The 15,792-nt window shown below is 39.8% G+C and overlaps 1 protein-coding gene across 2 annotated transcripts in view; it reads left to right on the plus strand.

The window, feature by feature from the left end:
- lrba (LPS responsive beige-like anchor protein) overlaps positions 1 to 15,792 on the plus strand; it is a 329,573-nt gene that overhangs the window by 120,750 nt on the left and 193,031 nt on the right. The gene's annotated exons all lie outside the window — the stretch shown is intronic.

Below are 15,792 nucleotides of genomic sequence, written 5' to 3' on the forward strand. Positions count from 1 at the left end.
TGAGTATTTTACACAACGTGTATCCGCTTTTAAAAATGTGTCTCGAGACTGCTGAATTTGGTTCTATTCTACTGTGCTCCATCTAAATGTTTTTTTTACTCAAGAATGCATCCTATGTGAACATGTGCTGCCAATGCCTGCTCTCAGTAAGTGTGGTTTGGTGCATCGGGGTATTATTAATATGCATGATTATTATTAATAATATATTTTGTAAATTATTTGTAATTAATACATATGTTTAATGACAGTCCTAATTAAGCTAATCAGCCTCAATCAAAGAAATGAGGTTCTTTGTTTATGTACAAATGACTAACAGACATGCACACAAGAACCTTTCTCAAACATAAACTTAAACTCGTACTCGTCCTGTCTTTCTTTATTACGTTTATTTGTATTCTCCCCCTCATATAACCCTCATGGATCTCTGAAGGTAATCCAGAGAGATCAGGCATCAGGCAGGGTGTCAGGGGCCGCATATATTTGCAGAAGTGAGGCGTAAGGTGGGGGTCCCTCTGTGAACCCAAGCATCCAGAATAGAGGGAATAAATGACATGCTCTAATGCACCTATTTGTCATATCTGTCACACTGTTGTGTAATGCTAATCTAATCAAAGGGGAGAATTTGGGTTCTGCCTGCCTCCACTGAAAAAAGCCTCCGGCCCAAACCTCATTCCAGTGGCGGAGCGTCGCGGGCCCTGCGCTGGAAAGAGAGGGCTATGTTACTGCTGATTACTTCAATAAATCATCTGGAGTAAATTCTCTCAAAGCTGATGCAAATGTAATTTTATTGTGGGGGGAGAAACAGTGAAAAAGGCAGCAAAGCGCAAATGAGGTCTTGAGCTCTGTTTACCCCCAGCTAAATTGCACAGTCTGTTGTAGGGGAGATAATTACTTTTTTATAAATGTGGGTGATTTTTTCCTTTCTCTTGTTTGTTAAGAAAAGAGAAGGCGGCAAGAACTTCAGAGTCTCCAAATGATACTGCTGTTAATCAGGACATGACATCCTGACAGTTGAAGTCAGAAGTTTACATACACCTTAGCCAAATAGATTTAAACTCAGTCTTTCACAATTCCTGACATTTAATCGTCGAAAACATTCCCTGTCTTAGGTCAGTTAGGATCACTACTTTATTTTAAGAATGTGAAATGTCAGAATAATAGTTTCTTTTATCACATTCCCAGTGGGTCAGAAGTTGACATACACTTTGTTAGTATTTGGTTGCATTGCATTTAAATTGTGTAACTTGGGTCAAATGTTTTGGGGATCCTTCCACAAGCTTCTCACAATAAGTTGCTGGAATTTTGGCCCGTTCCTCCAGACAGAACTGGTGTAACTGAGTCAGGTTTGTAGGCCTCCTTGCTCACACATGCTTTTTCAGTTCTGCACACAAATTTTCTATCGGACTGTGGTCAGGGCTTTGTGATGACCACTCCAATACCTTGACTTTGTTGTCCTTAAGCCATTTTGCCACAACTTTTGAGGTATGCTTGGGGTCATTGTCCATTTGGAAGACCCATTTGCGACCAAGCTTTAACTTCCTGGCTGATGTGTTGAGATGTTGCTTCAGTATACCCGCATCATTTTCCTTCCTCATGATGCCATTTATTTTGTGAAGTGCACCAGTCGCTCCTGCAGCAAAGCACCCCCACAACATGATGCTGCCACCCCCATGCTTCACGGTTGGGATGGTGTTCTTCAGCTTGCAAGCCTCACCCTTTTCCTCCAAACATAACGATGGTCATTATGGCCAAACAGTTCAATTTTTGTTTCATTAGACCAGAGGAAATTTCTCCAAAAAGTAAGATCTTTGTCCCCATGTGCACTTGTAAACTGTAGTCTGGCTTTTTTATGGTGGTTTTGGAGCAGTGGCTTCTTCCTTGCTGAGCAGCCCTTCAGGTAATGTCGATATAGGACTCGTTTTACTGTAGATATAGATACTTGTCTACCTGTTTCCTCCAGCATCTTCACAAGGTCCTTTGCTGTTGCTCTGGGATTGATTTGCACTTTTCGCACCAAACTACGTTCACCTCTAGAAGACAGAATGCGTCTCCTTCCTGAGCGGTATGATGGCTGTGTGGTCCCATGGTGTTTATACTTGCGTACTATTGTTTGTACAGATGAACGTGGTACCTTCAGGCATTCGGAAATTGCTCCCAAGGATGAATCAGACTTGTGGAGGTCCAATTTTTTTTTGGCTGATTTCTTTTGATCTTCCCATGATGTCAAGCAAAGAGGCTCTGAGTTTGAAGGTAGGCCTTAAAATACATCCACAGGTACACCTCCAATTGACTCCAATTAGCCTGTCAGAAGACTTGCCAAAACTATAGTTTGCTAATTTGAAATCTGTGGAGTGGTTCAAAAATTAGTTTTAATGACTTCAACTTAAGTGTATGCAAACTTCTGACTTCAACTGTACATAAGATGTTGTTTTGCAAGGAAATGAGCAAGCAGCCCCTTTTTTTGATAGAGAAGGTGTTGAGAAAGAGAGGATGTTGATGGATTAAGTTTCATTTGCTTACATTTCCTTCTCATCCCAAAATGGGATCCATCCAGATATGATGCTGTCTGCACGAATTTTCTAATTAATATCTATGGTGCAAGATGGAAGAGGACTAGGGCAAGGGGTCAGAGGTTGGGGTCATAGACTAGTTTTTAATCACTCAGGATCACAGGGTTGCTCTGCTTTCAGACAGCGATTCTTAACTGCAATTTTATTGCACCTCTCTAAAATAAATCCCTTTATTCGCAACAAGGATCAATTTTCATCATCTTCCACATCTCATTTGTGGTTTATTGTTTTATTGATAGTTATTATATATAGCTATATTAGACATTATAGCCTTTTAATGTGCATTTGTGTCTAGGGCTGTCACGATTATGAAATTTGGCTGACAATTAATTGTCAAAGAAATAATTGCGATTATGACAATTAATAGTCTGTTTTAAGGACTACGATGATTAATTGTCTCCTTAAGGGCTGTCACGATTAATTGTCATATAAATTGTAATATTTCTTAAGGTTCATGTGTGCTTCATACATCTTAAGAAGTCATTTTAACATATTGAACTTCAAATATGTAAATTAAATAATAAAATAGGGATATATGATTTCCTTTTAAGGCTTTAAAAACTTATGTACAAAATATTTCTAAATACTTAAAATATGTCTCTCTTTTTGATCAACTTTTGTTTTGGTCAATTTTACATTCACACTTGTTTTTTGAACTCGTATTGTATAATTTTTTTAAATAAAAATATGATATAATTTTTATATATATATTTTATTATATTTATATTATATTTTTATTATTTTATGCAATAGTAAAATATTTCTTCTCCTAATTCTTCACTTTCTAACATTATTTTAATGCTCTGATTAAACCCACGAGCACTTATTTGTCATGAAGCAAAACCTTTGATTTTTCGTTTCATCATTTCATCACTCTACAGAAATAGAGTAAGCGTGCGTCTTCTCTGTGTCACTGCGTGTCATTAACACTGCATGTATGTGAACCAAGAACATATGCCATTACACAATCATTTAAAGTGATATCGGAGCGCTTTGCCTTCACTATCAAAGTTTACATTTTGCTCTTCCGTACAGGAGCTGGTTGATGTCCGCGGTGCAGCTTAGTGACGCTTGGACTTGGAGTTCAACTGAATGACATACAAACGCGCCAGTCATGGCACTTATACAGTATATACGCCTAAAATTTGCTTATTTGGGCAATAAAATGTGGTTGGAATTTAAATGCCCAATAATCACGGTTGCCTCAAATAACCTCGGTTAGATCAAATAACCGTGATCAGACGGTTATTTAATAATCGCGACAGGCCAATTTGTGTCCTATTTTTATTCCATACCCTCAGGCCTTTGTTCTTTGAAGAATAAGCATGTGGAAGTATCTGTTAATGCTGGGAAATCCACAATGACCATAATGAACAAGTGTTGACATCCTGTTTATTCCAGTGTTATTGTTTTGGCAAGGTTTTTAAAGAATAGAGATGTAAGGTAAAGTGCCAGATTGAGCATGTTTCTGTCTTTATCTGGCATCCTCCTCCACATCACCATGTATGCAGTCTTATATTTTCAGTTTTGTATGTAACACTGCTTTGAAATCACTGCCAAATTTAAAACCCCAATAAAATGCTTATTTTTATATGAACAGTTCATTTACATGCCAATGTGTCTAGAGAGTGAGTAACGAATCAGTAATGGAGGCAATTGTTGAGAATATGAACCATAGAAAAGAGAGAAAGGGAGAGAACGGAGAGCTTCAGAAGAATGAACATGGATGGAGTAGGGAAGGATGAGCATAAAACAACAGCTATCAAAATGTCCACTCAATCCAGGAAATTGTGAGCGATAGGGCTTCAGATTAGGCCCTGCATATTACATGAAGATCCTCTTTGAGTGTCCTCATTTTGCCATTGAAGGCATCCACGTAAAAGCCTTGTGTTTCAGCCTACCTAATTCTCTCTGACAGCCCCCCCATACACACACCGCCTAACTGAGGAAGATATACCACCTGCTGTTTTACTGGAGAATATCACTTAAAAAGGTTTCAGCTTTTCAATAAATAATGCCATCCACATTGAAACACTCTGAGGTGGAGTGGAAACGCCTGTTCAGTTCATTGAGATCTGGTGGATTTGATTACCTGTCATTTTCCAACTTTTGTCATAACAAGGGGGAAGCAACTAGTATAAAGGCCACAACACTAATTATAATCATCAGAAGAGCAATTACAGAACTGGATTCGGATCAGAGATGGTTTAGAAATCATCTCATCTGTCTGCTTGACAGTGGCCTCCTAATAGCTGCTTGTCTGTCAGATATATATGGGAGTCGGGCAACCGCGTTTCCTATATTACCCATTACTGCTCAGACCTTGTGTCAGGTCATCTATTCTTTAGGACATTTATCTTCTGAATGCCTCGCAGGAGGGAAAGGCTGGAGTAAGAGAGGAAGAAACAGTAACTTCCAAAGTGTGTTAGTGAAAGGCCTCTGCTTGCGTTGTATTTCTCCCTTGCCCGAGTTCATTTAAGTGATATGAAACAGCTTTAACCAACACGTCAACATGCTGGCACTGACATTAGGGCTGGACGATATGTAAAACATATTTTATCGATAATCGCCTTAAAAATATTACGATATCCGATTTTATCGTCAACTCCCCTGCCGAGGGTCGGTGAATATTTTTGCTTTATTGATTTTGCTTTAAAACATTTATTAATATATTGAAACATAATGAAGTGATCAAACAATCTTATGTAATCAGCTCCTCGATGGCCCCATTTGCCATCACACAAGTATCCGTCAACGACAACAGGTGGAAAATTACTAATAGCCTACAAATCAAGAACTGAAGACAATTATAATTTTAAAGATAATAATAATCATCATAATAAATTAGCCTAATAAATTCCCTTGTGTTCCCAAAATAATGCTGCTAAATGTGTACTCTTATCGAATTTGTGTTGTATTGTGTTTTGGTAATACAGTTAATGCTGCCTAAAGAAAATAAAACTCAATTTTAGGTTCAAGGTGAACGTGTCATAACGATTTTATGATTTAATCACTTTCACCATTGTTACTTTAATACAAAGATATATATTACTGAACCTGCAGAGTTGCGTTCACAATGCAAGTTTCCCGTGAACTGCTCCGTGGAAATAAAGCGAACTAAACTCACAGCACCTCCTGAGATAATCAGAGATCATTTGCAGCATTCTCATAGACGACATTATTCTTGCAAACAGTTTCCAGATGAATGAAACACATGCACGTGTCCTACGAGACAGACTCGTGCTGCACGCCTCTGAACAAACAGCGAATCAGACACGAGCATTGACGGTTTTTCCTTTGTCTGTTCTTAAAAATATTATAAAGTGTGTTTCTTCAAGCACGTGTCTTTGTGACTAACATCATGTGTCACTCCGAGACATCTTACAGATCGCCCGCCTGTTGCATGCAGGTAGATGAGCAAAATTACCCGTGCATGAAATACCTGCATTTGAACGAGGAGTTTGCGAACTGGATTGAGCCTCGTCGCATTTGGTGGGTGTCGGGTGCTAGTTTCTCACCCTGGGCTTCTGTTTAATATATTTGCCGACTTCCCAGATCCATGGTTTTGCCATGTTTTGTTTTCGCTTTTTTTATTTTTTTTATTTATTGCATTTACATCAAAAGTTGCTACAAGAATTATTTTCTAGTGGAGACCTCTGTCAGATATCTGAGGTTCTGCCTTGTGTTTCTCTCTGTACTTTGATCACTAGGATGGTTGTTTCACACCTGATATCGTTTATGATCCTGACCAGGGAGTTTTTAATGTAGAGTTAACCTATTAAACAGATGGGCACCTTCGTCAGTCAATACATACTGGAGACACTGACTTCCCACTGAGAACTTGGCATTTCTTAACCTCTGACCTTTAGGTAAAGGATGGAGAGTGGCCAGTGGCTCAAGAGTTTAACCCCTTGGAGTCACAGTGACTCTGGGATCAATACTTGCAGAGAGAGCGAGGAAGAGACCAAGGGAAAGAGATATCGATTGGCTGACTGTCTAGTGAAAGCCTCTGCACTGTTCGCCAGATCTTTTCATCATTCCTAAACTGCACACTTTCTCTGGGTCGAAAAGACATCAGTCCTCATTCATGAAACACACAAATATGTGTAAATTGTTCATGAAACCATTCTTATGTAAATTGTTGCTTTGATAGCCCAATAATCAAGCAAAATCACACAAGCAATAGTGCTTTGATGATGAGCCTTGCTGAAATAAAGTACCACAGAATGATTGTGAGTGTGATATTGGTTTAAATAGTTCTATAAACTGTAAAAAGTTCATATAGAGTGATTTACTTTTTAGACATAAGATGGTCAGTTATTTTGTCTGTAGCCACTTTTCCATTGGTTCTGAGCATGGTGAGTAACTTGATTATAAGCCATTCCTGGCCCGTATTTCCCAGCATGTTTGGCTAACCGTAGTCAGAGTCTGTTTAGCAGAGATGGGCCACTTCTGTAAAAATTAATGGGAGACATTGGAATGCCCAACCAAGAAGCTCAAGTGCCCAATGGTCAACGGTTATAGAAAGGAAGTCCCGCCTTACATGTAAAGGAGCCAATCACCTTTTACAGACATCACCTGTCAATCATCTCGAGAACGTGCATTAGCTATTCAAGCTGGGAAAATTGCATTTTTTAGCATAATCTGTGGTAAAGAAGCACAATTTATGACACCAGAGTTGTCAGATTTTACTGCTGATTTGAGATATATGTTCTTTTATCGTAATCTTGATGTAACGTTTTTAAGATTTCAGTGTTCCCCCATTCAAGTAGATAGGAACTGCACTGTCATGAATGGAAATATTCTTCCAGGAGCATTCCAAAGATGGCCGCCAGTGGACTGACTTGCTTGAAAGAATTTGCCGTAGTCAACCGTGCTGGTGGAACGCCTTTAGTATGTGACGACTCACGCATTGGTCCCTTACTCAGTCTATCCATTCTGATTTCACAGCAGTATGATGGCAAAAGAAACCGTAACTGTTCCAACAAGTCTGGATCAGTACTGAACGACAGGGTTCCGCAACAAGTACCTTTCAGCCTGATGGTGGAAAAGTGTCAAAAGAGATCCAAATGTAGCTAAAGCATGATCAGTTGTTGCGTGCTGCTGAGCAATGCACGAACTGGCAGCCTGCCTGGAGCGCCACAAACACAGACAAGCAGAGTGTTACCAATAGTATAGAGTCCCAGCGCTGGTATGCTAAATATCAGCACTTTTGGAACACCGCTCGCCAATCAGATTAGAGGAACTGTTGTATAAGCAGGTTAATATTTTTGGTAAAATGATGCATTCAGATAGCTACGCCTATAAACGTGTAGTTTTACCAAACTGCTTACCTGGTGAGGTCTTTCACTTGATCAAACCGGATATGTGAAGTTAAGTGCAGACACCTACTTTGAGGCAGTTTTGTCTCGTGCGGCCCTGCCACTTTTAACTTTGCAAGTTCCATAAAGGTGGCTTTTATGTTTGGATTGACCTCATGTTGTAAAATGAGGAATGGTTGAAGAGGAATGTGGTTGAACCTGAGGTGGAATCTTTCACCCCCAGTCTCACAGTCGGACCTGGACCCCGTTGAGAACCATAACACATTCGCAAGGTTCAAGCGCAGGCCCAGGCCACGTGCTGTCTTTCCCTCTCTCCATCTTCTTCCCTCCTCCACCCCAGACAGCAACCCATGAGAGTCTCTGCGCTCATGGTCGTGGATAACATTGCTCTCAGCATTCTTTGAACACAGGGCTCCACGGAGGCCCAGAGAAAACACACTAACACCAACTGGCACTTAATTCTGCCGGCGCCCTGCCGATGCGAGCTATGCGTCCAGAGAGTGGGCTCTTCCTGACAGGAAGTGAGAGGGAGAGGCATGGGGAAATCTTTACAACTTGAGTGACTTTTAATTCACTCTCTGACTGCAATATATTTGGCCCTGCAAAACAGTTATTTTCCTTTGATGGTAAAAAACCCTGTTGTGTACACTGGAAGCAAATAGGTTTTAAAATAAAAAGTCCTTGATGCTGCATTTTTGATCCAACTTTTCCTTTTTTAACAGTTCCTGAAATCATGATGGTAGGTTCATGTAGATCTGCTATACCTAATTCACAAATCTCATCTTTTTCTTAGACACTTTAATTCTCTCTCTGAGTCACTATTTGTTTATGTGGATATTGCTTAAAGGACCAAATCACTGTGTGCTTTCTCTCTATGTGGTGAATGTAGAATAATCATTGTTTCTTTAGCCAAGAAAGGAAAACATCAAGATTTATGTATGCTATTATCATTCCTGTCAAGTCCGATTATTTCAGTCATCACCCTCCATGTAAACCTTTAATAGACAAAAAAAATAAATAAAAATGGCACTTCACTTTCTTTTACAAATGAGCAGTTTGTAGTAATCTTTTGACACCTCTAAGCCCAGCATATTGTAAGGAAGCTTCTAATCACATCAGTGTATTTAACCGCAATCCTCTGTGGTCCTTAAATGTTATCAGAGTAAATATTTGCTCCCCTTGTAAAGTCCCCTTGTGAGGAGTGTCCTCACAGAAACACAAGCCACTGGTGTTATGGGATTGTATGTTTGCTTTAGAAGAGATAACATCGCAGAACATGCACAGGACTTGTAGAGTGTTCAGCTCGTCACATCTGTAAATTAAGCTGTCTGGACGTGCTGTCATTGTGGTATTGCAATCAGTTGAATGAAGTGGACTCATCTTAGTTTTAGCACCTCAAACCCTTCAGGGCAATGTTAAAATAATGAATTACCTAATGCATAGTTTTTAAGACTTGAGGTTTAAAGGGGGACATTTTGCTCCTTTTTGGTTCCCATAGCCTCTTGTAGACTTGGCTGCGTTGAACACTTTTGGAAACATTATTTAATAGTTGAAGCATAGAGCATTGGAATGGAATGGTGAGTGTTTTTGCTGTTTGGAAAGTCAAGTGTTTCTCTCAGGTAGAATACACAAAGGTCTTCCTTGTGAGTAATGCCACACTGACATTTTAAGTCCAGAATGTCTTTCTGTTGATCAAAGCTCTACAGTAGCCACTTTTCCGCCGTAAATCGCCTTGTGCGCCACGGACAAGCCGTAACATAAACTTCTCCTGCTCGCTATGATCTGAAGCAGTGCTCTTCCATGTGACGGATAATTTTTTTGTTTCATCTGAGCTTCAATCCTCCAGCTTGCTGAAAACAAACAAATACTTGTGATTATAACTGATGGGTTGGAAACTGGCGAGCGACTTGTTTATTTTCAATGAACGGAGCCAAACGCTGTGCACATTTCCTTGTCCTGCAGTTGTGGATGAGGCAAAACATTGCATCGTAGGTCTGCGTTATTTCAGTTGTGTTTAAGTTTGAGGGTAATTACGTTCTCTCAATCAGCAATGATTAGGAATATAGAGCCACAGTAATTATCATTGCACAACTAAAGGAAAGAACGGCTCATTTGATATCTTCTAGAGGGAATATAAAAAATGCAATGCGTCGTCTCAGATGGAAAGTATTTTTACTTTGGTATTAAAACATTCATAGAATGTGTGGGGGAGCATAATATGCATTTAATGCATAGCGATATGAATTTTTGTTAAATTTGCTAAACAACATTAACACTGAATTTGTTTGAGAATGTGTTTTAGACACACACACACACACACACACATGCTCACACATCACCACCACCACACAGTGTTCTTTGTAAGAGCATCATTAGTTTAGGCACAACACAGATCACAGCCCTGGGGCTCTCTCTCTCTCTCCTACTCAGTTTCAGTTTTAAGGTTATTGGCATGACAAATATTTGTACATTCGTATTGCCAAAGCATTTACATGCATACAAATAAAACGGTCCAAAACAAAGAGTGCAAATCAACGTACATAACAGAAGAAAAAAGACAAAATATACAATTTATAATTGACAAATAAGGTAAAAAAGGGTCATGTTTAAATTATAAAAATGAGGTTACAAGAAAAAAAAATAAAAACAATAAGAAAGAGCCATAGTAAAAATTGTGATGGAGACAGACTCGGTTCAGTTCACTCACTGTCCCTCATTCTGTGGCAGACAGACACATATTTTCCTGCTATCACACTACAGTCCTCGTGTTCACCCAATATGTTTTTCATTGTTTGTTAAATGTGCTGTTTTATTTTTTGGTAAAAATTTTCCCTAGATGTCTTGTTTTCCCAAGTATGCCCATTTCTGTAGACCATTTCAAGAATGTAAGCAAAAACAAAGGAATTAGAACGGTCCAAACGTCTTTCTGGATCCTTTCAACAAAGACTCTTTTTCAAAGTAAGTCAGTCCACTCGGCGGCCATCTTTGGAACGCTCTCGGGCAGTTTTGGCAGCTATTTTTCTATGTAAGCAAGCGTCATGGGTGTGGCGTCAGGCCTCAGAGAGGCATTTATTTAAAATGTCCAAAACGAAAGGGAATCTGGGGATTTCGCGGTGGAAAGGTCTATGTGAAGGAAGAGTAGTGAAGACGGGGGAAGGTCCCGGGGCGATGCGCTCCCGTCCTTGGTCCGAGGTGTGTGAGGCGGTGGCTTCATTCGAGCCGACCGGTTTCCCTGGGCTTCGGCACCTGAGGGGAATAGCGGCCCGGGATCCTGGCCCGTCAGCTGCAACCCATGCTCCAATCCCTAGTGTTGAATCTAACTCGCACCGTACCCTCTCTGCTCCGTTCCTGGACCTGCGAAGATTCCAATGGGTAGAGACTGGTCTCCTGAGGAGAGGCGCACTCTGTGTTTAAAGGCTGCAGTGATGAGGCTCTTCATTGAGTTGAGGTGAACCCCATCATGCGCTGCCAAACGGGGAAAAGTCACCGCGGGTGACGATGATCCACGGGAGGGGCATGTCGTTCCATCACAACTGGTATAATAAATTGTGCGTCTTTAACTCTTTCATTAAAAATGCAATTTTACCGTCTTGTATAGCTTATGTGCATGCACGTTCTCGAGTTGATTGACAGACGATTTCTGTATCTAAAATGTGATCGGCTACTTTACCTGTAAGGCGAAACTTACTTTCTACATCCGTTGACCACCGTTGTGCGTTCCATTTTCTCTCATTCATTTTAATAGAAGTGGCCTGTCTCTGCTAAATTGTCTCTGTTTTGACAAGCAGGAAATGTTCATGGAACAATGACGTCACTTGACGTCACCAACGAACAGTCCTTGAAATGGTCTATAGCGAGGTTGTGCCCGCTGGGTCTGTTCCTTGTCAAGGTGGCTCTCAGTTTTTTATCTGTCACTGTGTACATATAGTCTGCCATGGTGTATTCTCTTTTTACAGCCAGATAGCATTGCATCTCCACTTGCGTTTTAGTTTCCATTTAAGTGATATAATTTTGTTTTATTTGTGCTGTAATTTGGCTGTATCTATTTAGTTTAGCAGTATTGTTCTGGTCCAGGTCAAAGAAAAATGGAAAAACTTAATAATAAATTGAACCAGACAAAGAACACTCACATTTATCTATTATCTGGAAACAAATCTGAATATCTTACAGTGTGCATTTTGCTTCTCAGGTAACTATCTCGTTTTAAGGATTACATTTGTATTTATTTTTTGCTGGAAAACAAGAAAAAGTTGCTGGTTGGAAATATTTATTTAATTATTTATTTATACTGCACATGTTACATAATTTACACTAAGCATACAAAACCAGCTCTCAACTTCTTAACTCTTGATTCTGTGAGCTTGTGTTTATATACCTGAGCTTCAGTACAAGTGGAAGTGACATTTTATGCAGGTGTGTTTGGATAGTTTTGACCTAGGGGGAGTGTACCCACTCGGCTGGTCTTTGTTATTTTATTGAGACTTGAAGGAAACAGCTAAATTATAAACAACCTCTATAAACGACTAATAAATTGAGCGACTGATCTGAGACTGCAAAAAACAGTGATTATCATTACGAGTTTATCTTTACGATACAAACTTTCCCAGCCACTGTTTGTGTGGCTGATAAAAGCCGTGTCCTTTCTTAGGATCCAATCTCGGCTTTGATGACATGAATGGATCAGGATGAGTGGTTGATGTAGCGACAGGACCAGGGCAGAAGTTGCTGGGTAGAAGCACCTCTCCTAGGTCAGGGTCAGAGTTGAAAGGTCACAAATGGCTGCCTGCATCCTCTCATCAGGTCAGAATGGAAACAGCATTAGATACCATAAAACCCTATCAGGGCAGATCAGAATGACTGGTTGAAATCCAATAACCGTCAGGCCTGTCCTCAGCGCACAGCATTGATCGTTAAGGCTTTTTGATTGGGGTCATTGCTTCCTTTAATTAAAGAATAATGCCTTTTCCTCACCTATCGAACCTTCATTTATCACTGTAGCCAAAATGTATTTGTGTGTTTTGCTGATGACGGCCACTAAAGTGTTATCTCTCCTAACAAAATCATCCTACCATATGAGCTGGCAAACATCTCACAGTTTCTACCAACAATATCATATACCAAACTTTCGTAAGCTGAATGCCACAGCAGTCAATTCTAAAAGAGCCCATGATCTTAGCAGATTGTTTAGTAAAAGAATCAGAGTCGTAGCTAGTGGGGTGAAAGGTGGTATTAATTCTAGGGGTCCACAAGTCCAAAGGGGCCCACAACAAAATCTAATAGGAAAGGCACCCAGATATACTGGGGCCCAGTATACCTTGCTACGGTCCTGAAAGGAATGGTAAATAGTGAGTAACTAAACTCAGTAGTGCTTGTCTGAAAGGTAACGTAAGATTTACCTCTGCATGGTTCCTGAAATACAGTATGTTATGTCAGAGATTCCAAAGTAAAACATGTAGGGGTGAATTCACTATACAAGTGCGTCACTTTTTTTATGGAAAAAATTTGTCATTTTCACTAACCACCCACAATAACCAGACACTATCTGTGCTGGTATATCGCTGTTCCGTGCTTATTTAAATTATGTCATTCATTTCAGAACAAACATGCCTTCTTTCTATGTAACGAGGGGTTAATAGATTGCACTTTATTCGCTAAAGTGAATGCTATTTGCTTGGTGCCATTAAGGTTGCACTATTACCATACACGAAAGGTTGGTGGTAAACAGAATTTGATGTGAAAGCTTTGTTTGGTACGGCATTCGTTCATGAAATGAATATTGGTCAGCCTGATCTCATGAAATTTATGTGAACATGACAACATTTTTGCAATTCAAAATGTACGTGCTGTATAACACGTTTGGCTGCAGGTTTCCAGTGAAATGTCCAGCTGGGGGCGCCAAAAGCGAGTAAAATGGTGTTGTGTTCAGACGAGGTTTTAAGGTGAATTTTAGATGGATGTTTTTAAAACATACCTCCCTAACATAAAACTTTTACTACCTGGGCTGCGTTTCCCATAAGTACATCGTAGAAACCATTGGCGCCAATAGCTTCTACGATCAACTTAAGCTTGTGATGCTTTTGGGAAACGCAGCCCAGGTTGATATTGGTATATATCCAAACATGCGGTGTGGATGAGCACACTTTTATCAGGAGATAAAACAACACAGATAGCATGTGGCAATAAACAACGTATCAGTGGGCGCATTTCACTCTTAGTAAATTCCCCCCCATATAGTTTGGGAATTAACATCAGTATTAGTGAACGAAAGCTTCTGGCAGACACACATTCGTATACATGCTCACATATTGCCATGTTAACACAGTTAAATCTTGTTTATTTTGGTTCCAGTTTCGCCTCGCTTTTCCTCTTCTCCCAGAGGATGGTGAATAATGTCCCTCTTAATAAGCACACACATTGGCTGTGTTTCATTTTCATTTATGACCCCGAGAATGGGCAGGGGATTAAAAATAAATCATCATCATTATGAAACTATTGCTTGTGTAGCACCTCAACCTACAGTATAAGCACTCTCTGTTGGCTGAAACAAATTAGACATTAGGGTCGAACCGTTACGCTGTCTGTGAAAGGAACCCTCGAGAATGCACGACCGGCTCTGTCTTTGTACATATTCATGACCTGCTTGCTATTATTATTCTTGAGATGATCACAGAGAAGTGTTGATATGTTGGTGCAGCTGTGAAAAACGTCAATGATTGGTTCTTGCTCCTAGACTATTAAATATCCCCGTGAGCTGTGGTTTCAGGAGTTGTTTAGACTAACACCTTTTACAATAACTGAGTGAGACCTGTTAAAGTTTGTGAGGAGTGGGCTTGGTTAAATGCAATGTCGGACATTGAGTTAAGGAAATAAGCATACTAGAGGCCCATTTTCATTCCTTCATTTCCTCCCTCTTCTATATACTGTTTATAGGGAAAATGTACTGCCTGTCATTATTCTAAAATCAATCTCGACAGGATATACAGAACTCCAGCACAATTTCAATAATGACCAGCTAACTCTACATTTTCCTGCTTATCATTACCATATAAATACATAAATGGACATGATTTGGGACAAAGTTCAAATACAGATTAGTGGTCATTAAACAAAAATATCTGACCAAGAATGCAACAATGTGGCAATGAGAATCAAGTGTATACAATATAGTATAAATATACTTACTGGCCACTTTATTAAGTATACCTGTACATCTACATATTATCTAATCAGCCAGTTGTGTGGCATCAGTGTAATGTATAAAATCATTCAGTCACGAGACTGTTGTGTGTGAAAATCCCAGGAGATCAGCAGTTACAGAAATACTCAAACCAGCCCATCTGGCACCAACAATCATCCATGCGATTATCTAATCAGCCAATCATGTGGCAGCAGTGCAGTGCATAAAATCATGCAGATACGGGTCAGGAGCTTCAGTTAATGTTCACATCAACCATCAGAATGGGGAAAAAATGGGAGCATGGCATGATTGTTGGTGCCAGACAGGCTGGTTTGAGTATTTCTGTAATTGCTGATCTCCAGGGATTTTCACACTCAACAGTCACTAGAATGTACTCAGAATGGTGCCAAAAACAAAAAACATCCAGTGAGTGGCAGTTCTGTGGATGGAAATGCCTTGTTGATGAGAAAGGTCAACAGAGAATGGCCAGACTGGTTCAAACTGACAAAGTCTACGGTAACTCAGATAACCGCTCTGTACAATTGTGGAGAGAAGAATATAATCTCTGAATGCTATTCTGAGATGCGGGTTGGCGCTGTTTTGGCGGCACGAGTGGGACCTACACAACATTAGGCAGATGGATTTAATGTTGTGGCTGATCGGTGTATATATGAATAAATTTTATGTTAGACATATGCTGATGTTTATTCTGAAGAAATCCAGC

This window comes from Myxocyprinus asiaticus, chromosome 8 (genome assembly GCF_019703515.2).
Source record: "Myxocyprinus asiaticus isolate MX2 ecotype Aquarium Trade chromosome 8, UBuf_Myxa_2, whole genome shotgun sequence".
NCBI lineage: Eukaryota > Metazoa > Chordata > Actinopteri > Cypriniformes > Catostomidae > Myxocyprinus > Myxocyprinus asiaticus.